We start from the raw sequence: 9,795 nt of genomic DNA on the forward strand, positions 1-9,795 counted from the left end.
TGTCTCATTCCTCCGTGAACCATCAGGCAAGATGTCGGGCAAAACACACACAGGGAGACTAAAGGTAGAAAGAACGTAGAGAAGGTGGGCGACCCGTGCCCGCGTCTCCCAGCGCGACGATTTCATCCAGGGCACGGCAACGTCCAAGGTTTCCGGACACCACGTTTACGGACGCTTCGGTTGCGTAGGTCACTTTGAATCCACAGTGCCACCCTCCGGTCCCGTTAGCACGTTGCCTCCGGCTCACGTGAGCGAGCGGTGGTGTCGTCCTCGTGCAAAGAGACTGAGTGGGACTCGTCCGGGGAAGGAACTGGGCCAGAGACAGGGAGGGACCCCGCAGCCCATCGTTGAGCTTCAGGTGTCTCTAAGAGACCGAGTCTCTAAAGTACACTGAGGCACAGGGCGACCCGCTCGCTCGCTCGCTCGCTCGCTCGCTCGCTGCTCGCCGAGTCTCTTAGGACCGCTGTCTGCCACTGCCCGCTCTCTCGGGACGAAACGAATCTCGTTCTTACATTAAATGTCTCAACCACAAAACAAACCAAAAACCCCACAGAAACAGAAGGTGCCCACTGCGACAGAGACGCATCCACCTCCCATCCACTACCCTCCAGCCCCACCCTCCCACCAGTCCACCCACTCCACCCCCGGGCAGCCCCACCCCTCACCAGAGGAGCGGTGCCCGCCCAGCCCCCCCCACCTCCTCTCCCCCCACCCCACACCTCCTCCCCACCCCTCCCGGCCCCCAGACCTCTCCCCTCCCGCTCCCCCCACCCATCAGATACACACACACCCCCCCAGAGCTACCCGTGGACCCCACCGCGCTCGCACCCCCTCAACACCCACTCCCACCCTCCCTCTCTCACCCCCGCTCTGCCTCCCCTTTATTTCTTTTCGTGTTCTTTATTATTATTTTTGGTACCATTGTAAGTGGGATTTTTCTATTTCTTTTCTCTTTGTCTTTCTGCGGTGTCATTATCGGCGTGTACAGACGCCACCACAGATTTCGGTACATACAGTTTGTATTTTCCTGTGGACCGCCTACCCCACCCACCCGCTGCCCACCCCCCCCCCTCCCAGGACTCGTTCAGTGGGGGTGGGAGGGGTGGGGTGGGGGGTGGGGGTGGGGCAGGGGTGGGGGCGGGGATGGGAGTGGCAGTGGAAGGGAGGTTCAGGGCGATTCATTCTAATGGGCCTTCAACCCCTTCGTTCAAATGCAGAAAGCTTTCTGTTAAAGTCTGAGCCTGGGGCTTCTCTCCATTGAATGGCTTTCTTCAAAGGCTGCAGTTTCTATTTCTGAAGGGAGGAAAAGGAAAGGGAGGGAAAAAGAGAAGGGGGAGAGAAGAAGAGAAGATGATGTCTGAACTTGCCTTCTCTGGAGCAAAGAGAGTCCCCTCCTTTTCCTAACCCAGGAAATCTCAATAAACCGTTTGAGAATCATGGATGTGGAGGATATCTTACTATGATGCCTTCCAGGGGTGGGGGTGCAGGTACGTGGAAGGGTAGGGAGTTGGCGAGCGAGCGACATGGTGTGGCGTGGCGTGGCCCGCCGAGTCAGAGTTAGGGGGTGGCAGAAACACGTGATGGTGGTGTCTTAGGGTTCAGAGGCCAAACACAGGCATGGAGCAATAAGGGATAGAGGGTGAGGGAGGCCTGACAGGGGACAATTGTGACCCCGGGTGATGGTCCCACACACTCCTGTAAAGGAACACTAACACTCTATTGATTAGCCATTGACCTGTCCTCCCTCTCCCACCTGCTTCCAAAGGGAAACGGAGTACAGTTTCATTCCACAGTCACTGGCTGTTTCACACGCAACCTTTGACGTGCCACTAAAAGGAGGAAGGAAGATGGACACACATGAAACAGCCCCACAGATGGCCTAGAGGGCGTGGGTGGGGCTCTCATCGGTCAATTTGGGAGTCTGAGTCAGGATCCTGGGGTTGTTTCAAAACATGGAATGGAAGGGGCTCCTGGCTGGCTCACTCAGAAGAGCATGCGACTCTTGGACTCTTGACCTCTGTCAGGGTTGTGACTTCAAGTCCCACATCGAGTGAAGAGAATGTGAAAAATGAATGAAGGAATGAAGGAATGGATGGACAAACTTTAAAAAAAAAAAAAAAAAAAGGTTGTGGGGCGCCTGGGGGGCTCGGACGGAGAAGATGACCGACTTGGGCTCAAGTCATGATCTCACGGACCGAGAGCCCCCAGGCGCCCCACAACCTTTTTTTTTTTTTTTTTTAAAGTTTGTCCATCCATTCCTTCATTCCTTCATTCATTTTTCACATTCTCTTCACTCGATGTGGGACTTGAAGTCACAACCCTGACAGAGGTCAAGAGTCCAAGAGTCGCATGCTCTTCTGAGTGAGCCAGCCAGGAGCCCCTTCCATTCCATGTTTTGAAACAACCCCAGGATCCTGACTCAGACTCCCAAATTGACCGATGAGAGCCCCACCCACGCCCTCTAGGCCATCTGTGGGGCTGTTTCATGTGTGTCCATCTTCCTTCCTCCTTTTAGTGGCACGTCAAAGGTTGCGTGTGAAACAGCCAGTGACTGTGGAATGAAACTGTACTCCGTTTCCCTTTGGAAGCAGGTGGGAGAGGGAGGACAGGTCAATGGCTAATCAATAGAGTGTTAGTGTTCCTTTACAGGAGTGTGCCCGCTGGGACCATCACCCGGGGTCACAATTGTCCCCTGTCAGGCCTCCCTCACCCTCTATCCCTTATTGCTCCATGCCTGTGTTTGGCCTCTGAACCCTAAGACACCACCATCACGTGTTTCATGCCACCCCCTAACTCTGACTCGGCGGGCCACGCCACGCCACACCATGTCGCTCGCTCGCTCGCCAACTCCCTACCCTTCCACGTACCTGCACCCCCACCCCTGGAAGGCATCATAGTAAGATATCCTCCACATCCATGATTCTCAAACGGTTTATTGAGATTTCCTGGGTTAGGAAAAGGAGGGGACTCTCTTTGCTCCAGAGAAGGCAAGTTCTTCAGACATCATCTTCTCCCTTCCCCCCTTCTCTCCCCCCCCTTCTTTCTTTCCCTCCCCCCCCCCCTTTCCTCCCTTTCCTCCCTTTCCTCCCAGTAGTTCAGAAACTGCAGCCTAAGGGTTGGGGGAGTTGAAGAAAGCCATTCAATGGAGAGAAGCCCCAGGCTCAGACTTTAACAGAAAGCTTTCTGCATTTGAACGAAGGGGTTGAATGAGGCCCATTAGAATGAATCGCCCTGAACCTCCCTTCCACTGCCACTCCCATCCCCGCCCCCACCCCTGCCCCACCCCCACCCCCCACTCCCACCCCCCACGAGTCCTCCAGTGGTTTGGGGAACTGAAGGCTGCGGGTGGGCAGGGGGTGGGGGCGCGTGCATCCTAAGCGGCAAAGTAGGCCCCTGGTCCACAGGAAAAATACAAACTGTATGTACCGAAATCTGTGGCGTCTGTACACGCCGATAATGACACCGCAGAAAGACAAATTAGAAAAGAAAAGAAAAAAAAAAAAAAAACAACCCCCAAACAATCCCACTTACAATGGTACCAAAAATAATAATAAAGAACACGAAAAGAAATAAAGGAACAAAGAAACATCCGGGCACGAGCGAGCGGGTCTCCCTGTACGTCAGATACGTTAGAGGGTCCCTCTCCTAGAGACCCCTTCAGGTCAACGGTGGGCTGCGGTGTCCCTGTCTCTAGCCCGATTCATCTTGGTGCGAGCACCCTAAGCGGCCAAGCAGGCCCCTGGTCCACGGGAAAAATCATGCTCTGGGTCCAGCGGAGTTGTGTATCTCGGGCACAGCGGTCAGGGGGTTGGCGAGATGTGTGTGGAGGAGAGGAGGTGTCTGTTCCGGGGCCGCCCTCCCGGGCGGGCACCGCTCTGGCTGAGAAGAGGGCAGTGGGGCGCGGCCCGGACCTGGACGACAGTTGCTGCCTGCTCCTGGGCTGAGGGCTGAGGGTAGTGGGGCAATGCCCACGCTGGCTCCTGCGACGCAGTTCGTCCTGGGCACCTTCTGTGGTTTCTGTGGAGGTGCCGGTTGCCGTGATGACCGAGGAGGCTAAACTCCTCTGTCCGCCTGGTTGTTCAGACGCCCGATCCTCCCGTGTTCTCGGTACGCGGACTGACCCGCCAGCCTCCCATGTCACCAGACCCCTTGTGCCAATATTTCCTGTTTCAGAGTCCTTTCGCCTTGTCCGGAAAGTAAACAGACAACACTCGCAGATACCCACCCCGCGAGAGAACAAAGAGACGTCCGGCCCCGAGCGAGCGAGCGAGCGAGCGAGCGAGCGAGCGGGTCGCCCTGTGCCTCAGTGTACTTTAGAGACTCGGTCTCTTAGAGACACCTGAAGCTCAACGATGGGCTGCGGTGTCCCTCCCTGTCTCTGGCCCAGTTCCATCCCCGGACGAGTCCCACAGTCTCTTTGCACGAGGACGACACCACCGCTCGCTCACGTGAGCCGGAGGCAACGTGCTAACGGGACCGGAGGGTGGCACTGTGGATTCAAAGTGACCTACGCACCGAAGCGTCCGTAAACGTGGTGTCCGGAAACCTTGGACGTTGCCGTGCCCTGGATGAAATCGTCGCTCTGGAGACTCGGGCACGTGTCGCCCACCTTCTCTACGTTCTTTCTACCTTTAGTCTCCCTGTGTGTGTTTGCCCGACATCTTGCCTGATGGTTCACGGAGGAATGAGACACCCATCCGGCAAGAGCTGATGCTCCACTCACCACGGCACGTGACTGACGGAAAAGAATACGCACGGGCCCGCACTCATCTTACCCTTCGTTCTCCACCGCGTCAGAAAAACACGTGGCCTGCCTTCCTCCTGTCCAAAGCCAAACTGGAAGGAAGACTTAGATGTAAAGGAAACGTTAGAGAAGCTTTCAAAGAGTAGCAGCAAGCAAGCAAGCAAGCAAGCAAGGAAAGTAAACCACCCACCCCTACCCTCCTGCCCAGCAGGTGCAAGAAGCATGCACGGAGCACTCTCCTCCTTTTCTCCCTGGAAGTCCCCCCCGCCCCAGGATGTCTTTCCTACGCCACCAGGGGAGTGACATTCTTATCCTCAAGGACAGGAGGAGAAGTGTAGAGAATTCTAGAGGAGAACAGATCTTGGTTGGTTGGTTTCGTTGGTTTTAAAATCCTCATCATCCTTTAGCCTCCCCATGTAGTTCAGTTAGTCGTCCACCGTCGCTTCTCCTTGTTCAACCCAATATACAAGCGTTTAGGTCTGGCCACTTCTCAGGGTCTTGGTTTACCTCAGGAGGGGCTCTACCTGTCACGTGAAACTTGTAGGAAATCAATGTGTCAGCTCCTTGTACGGTTAACCTGTCTCGTGTCAGTGTCACCCTCAGGGTCACCTGCAAATCCTAAGAGGGTGGAGGCATAGGGTGTGTTTCGGTGACACCTTTCTTCTCCCTGCGGGGCCCGCCCCCCCCCCCTTTGGACTGTAGGGTCCTCTGGGAACCGGGACATTTTTAGTGAGTGGCTATTAACTCCTTCCGTTCTCCATCTCCCCGCCGCCGCCGCCGCCGCCGCCGCCGCCGCCGCCGCCGCCTCCGCCGCCGTAGTAGTGTGTTTATTGAGGACAGTAATGGTGAAAGCCATATTCTTGTCGCTTGCCACGCGGTGCACTTGCACCCATGTTCCCCGTAGCTGTTTGTGGTCTTTGGACTTCGTCGTGGCCCCGTGCGGCGAAGGACTTTGCTTAAGCGTTATCCGTGGTCGTTCGTTTATCCATCACCCCCTTTCTCCCCCCCCCCCCCCCCCCCCCCGCAGCTTGGTTTGTTATGTTTCCGAGAGAGACGTTCCCCCGCTTGACCTGATAGAATAAAAATGGCTCGTCCGGGGGGCGCCTGGGTGGCGCAGTCGGTTAAGCGTCCGACTTCAGCCAGGTCACGATCTCGCGGTCCGTGAGTTCGAGCCCCGCGTCAGGCTCTGGGCTGATGGCTCAGAGCCTGGAGCCTGTTTCCGATTCTGTGTCTCCCTCTCTCTCTGCCCCTCGCCCGTTCATGCTCTGTCTCTCTCTGTCCCAAAAATAAATAAACGTTGAAAAAAAATTAAAAAAAAAAATCTAAAATCTCCCTTTAAAAAAAAAAAAATGGCTCGTCCGGGGGCGCCTGGGGGGCTCAGTCGGTTGAGCGTCCGACTTCGGCTCAGGTCATGATCTCGCGGTCCGTGGCTTCAAGCCCCGCGTCGGGCTCTGTGCTGACAGCTCAGAGCCTGGAGCCTGTTTCGGATTCTGTGTCTCCCTCTCTCTCTGACCCTCCCCCGTTCATGCTCTGTCTCTCTCTGTCTCAAAAATAAATAAATGTTAAAAAAAAAAAAAAAAAAAGGCTCGTCCGTCCGTTGTTGTTCTGGGAGTACTCTCTCGCGTGGTTTCGGTTTCACCGTCCGTCTGTCTCCCTCCCTCCCTCCCTCCCTCCCTCCCTCCCTCCCTCCCCGCCGAAATGTGTCTAAGTCCTCCTCCCCCGTTCATGCTCTGTCTCTCTCTGTCTCAAAAATAAATAAATGTTAAAAAAAAAAAAAAAAAAAAAGGCTCGTCCGTCCGTTGTTGTTCTGGGAGTACTCTCTCGCGTGGTTTCGGTTTGACCGTCCGTCTCCCTCCCTCCCTCCCCGCCGAAATGTGTCTAAGTCCTCCTGGGAGCGCGGGCGCCGCCTGGGCCGCTCTGGGCCGCCCGTGCCTCACGGGCGCCCGCGGCCCGCCCGGTGTGTGCGGGGAATTTTCCGCGCACGTCCGCCTCGGCCGGCCGGGGAGTCGAGTGGCCGGTGTGCCCCCCCTTTCCAGCGGCAGCCACCCCGATGCATTTTTCGAGTGTCCCTTGGGCTGCCGGGGTCGCGCCGTGCCGGCCGGCCGGCCGGGAGCTCCCGAGGCGGACGCCCTCCGCCGGCCTGGGACCGAGAGGCGGCATCCGGAGTGGCCCGGGACGAGATCGGGCGGCCGGGCCGCCGGCTGTGCGCCCTCACGTCCCCGAGACCGCGAGCTGTCCCCGCTGACGTTTCGGTCGGTTGTCGGGCGCCACCTGGCGTCCGCTTTTATATAGCGTTTCCCCTCCGGAGCGTCGGCGACGTCGGCAAGGGATGTGATTTGGTCGCAGTGTCCGGGGCGGAGTTCCAGAAGGACGGCGACGTTGGCGTGATTGTCCCGTTGTCGTCGGGGCGCCGGCGGCTGGCGCACTTGCCGGAGATTGAACCTCCGGGTATGTGGGGGAGTAGCGGCGGCGCTCCCTGGGAGCGAGCCGGGGTGGGGGCTGCCCGGACGGGTCGACCAGCACCCGCCGGTGCTTTCCTCCCTCCCCCCCCCCCCCGACCGCGGGGACCGCCCGGGGCCGCCACCCGGAGACTGTGGCCCCGTCGGTCGCTCGTCGGTCCTTCCCTGCCAGGCGCCTTTTGTCTTCCCTCCCGCGTCGCGGTCGGGCCGGGCCGGGCTGGGCCGGGCTGGGCCGGGCCGGGCTGGGCTGGTGAGGACCGTCCTGAGCCTTGAGGGGAAGCCCGCGGAGGGCGCCATGGGCCCGGGCGGGGGCACGCGTGGGGCTCCCGGTCGTTGGACCCGATTTTCTCCCCAGATTTTCCGAGGCCCGCTGCGGAGTTGGGGACCGGGCCTGACCGGACCGGGCCGGGCCGCGAGGGGAGGCCCGTATAGGGCGCCAACGCCGGCGCGCCCGCGATCCCCGTTGAGGTCCGGCCGTCGGGGGCGCCTCCGCGGAATTCAACCCCCCCCAAAACAGTCCCAGCCGGGGGTCGGGGACTGGCACGGGGCCGGTCTTGCGAGGGCCGGGGAGGCTTCCGCAGGCGACAGCGCGGAGTGTTTTATTTTTCTAAGTCCCGACCCGGAGACGACCCGTGCACGGGCGAACGTGTAACGGGGCAGGGCCTACGCGGGCAGCACCCCCCCCCCCAATCCCGCGATTCCCTGGTCGGTCGGTCGGTCGGTCGGTCGGTCGGTCGGTCCTGGGGTCGACCAGATGGCCCCCGGGGACTTCCGGGGGGGAGGTGGTTGCTCGGCGGCAATGGGAAGATGCTTGGGGCTCGTGGCCGGGCCAGGGTCCCAGAAGGTCCCAGTGACCTGTGGCTCGGCCCCGCCTGCCAACGCGGTTATTTTTGTCTCCTGAAAGAGGTGCTTTTTGCTGCCAGGTAGGTGCTGACACGTTCTGATGTGGCGGTGGTCATGCCGTAAGAGAGACTTGGGCCTCGTCGTCGCTGGCGTGGCTCCGGGCTTGGCGGTGACGCTGAGCCGGACCCGACTCCGCCCTTGCCTGCCTGCTTGCTCGAGCCGTCTGCCTGGGCCTGCGCGCCGGCTCTCGTGCATCCAGGTGTGGTCCAGGCTGTGGTGCCACCTCCGGTCTCTGGCACCCGAGGGCGGCGTGGGGAGGCGGCGTGGGTCTTCTACCCTGTGCGCTCCCCGCTGTGGGCACCCGGCCGCGGCCGTGACAAACCCACCCTCGCAAGGCTTCGTGCCGCGTGTCAGGCGTTCCCCTTTTCTCTTGTGGGTTGTCCGGCTGCCTGTTCCCTGGGAGAGGTGGGGGAGGGGGGCCGGCGAGGCGGAAGCAGGCCCTCCTCTGGTCGCTGTCCTCGCCGGGCGTTTCCCCAGCCCCCCCCTCACCCCAGGACTGCCTCGTGTGGCGGTAACCGATCGATGTGGTGATCTCGCGTTCTCCCGGGCCGGGCCTAAGCCGTGTCAGACGAGGGACGGACACTCCTGGTAGGTGGGACCGCTCTTCTCGTTCTGCCTGCGGGCCCCATGCTCCTCCTTCCCGCCTGTGGGCGGTGCGGGGGGGTGCAGAGGGGTGCGGACTCCGGCCCGACCCCAGCCTCCCGTCGCTGCGGGACTGGGGTCGGCTGACGCAGCGGACACTCTCGCTGGCCTCTCCTGGCTGTTGGTGGTGGGTGACCTCCTCCCCGTGGTGGGGGGGGCGCACCCGATGCCACGCTGCTCGCCGCCTGGGCGTGCTGAGCGCGTGGCGCCTGGCCCTCCGTGGTGCCCCTGGAGCGCTCCAGGTCGTCTCAGGTGCCTGAAGCCGAGTGGTGGTGCCGTTCCCTGTTCCCAGCGGACCCCCCTTCGGGTCGCCGCCGTTGGCGGAGATGCCCGAGGTGGGCGGGTGGCAGAATCGGTGAAGGGAAGCACACCCGTTCCCCCCGCTGTGGGGAGCGGGCGCCTTGTCGTTCCCGCCCCGCAACGGCCGCTGTTGCCCGGAGGGTGTGGGGGACTGACTTGGTGGGGCGAGTTGAGCGATCGTGGCGGGCCGAGCCGGCGCCGTGGCGCTTGGCCAAAACCCCCCTCTGAGCGAGGACTGTCGGTTTCTTGCCCAGCGTGTTGCTGCCGGTGTTTTGCCTCGGTTTTTCTCGGGCCTCACCCGGAGGCGCGGCGCTCCTTCCGGGCGGCGACACGAGCAACCGCGCGCGTGGGGAAGGCAGGCAGCCCTTGTTGTGGGCCCTGACCGCGAATGCTCTGGAATGCCCTGTGTCACTCCGTTGCCGTGGACCTTTCTCCCCCGCCCCGGGTCCTGGTGGCCCCGGGAAGAAACGCCTTTTGTTTGGCGGGTTCCCGATGGGGGGACGAATTGGGTTGGGGGGCGACGCGCCCTTGGTGAGAAAGCCTTCTCTAGCGATCCGAGAGGGTGCCTTGGGGTACCGGAACCCCCCAGTCGCTGCCCCTCCTGTGCGCGTAGTGGCCACCTGTGTCAGGGTGACTGCATGCCCTTGTGCGTGTTAGGCGGAGCCTTCTCTCCCGTGTGGGAGGAGGTCTGTCGGCCCCGCGGTGGGGCCGAGCGCCGCTCTTCGCCTACCGCGGCCTGCGCCTCCC

Source organism: Felis catus, chromosome E1, assembly GCF_018350175.1.
Source record: "Felis catus isolate Fca126 chromosome E1, F.catus_Fca126_mat1.0, whole genome shotgun sequence".
Taxonomy (NCBI): Eukaryota; Metazoa; Chordata; class Mammalia; order Carnivora; family Felidae; genus Felis; species Felis catus.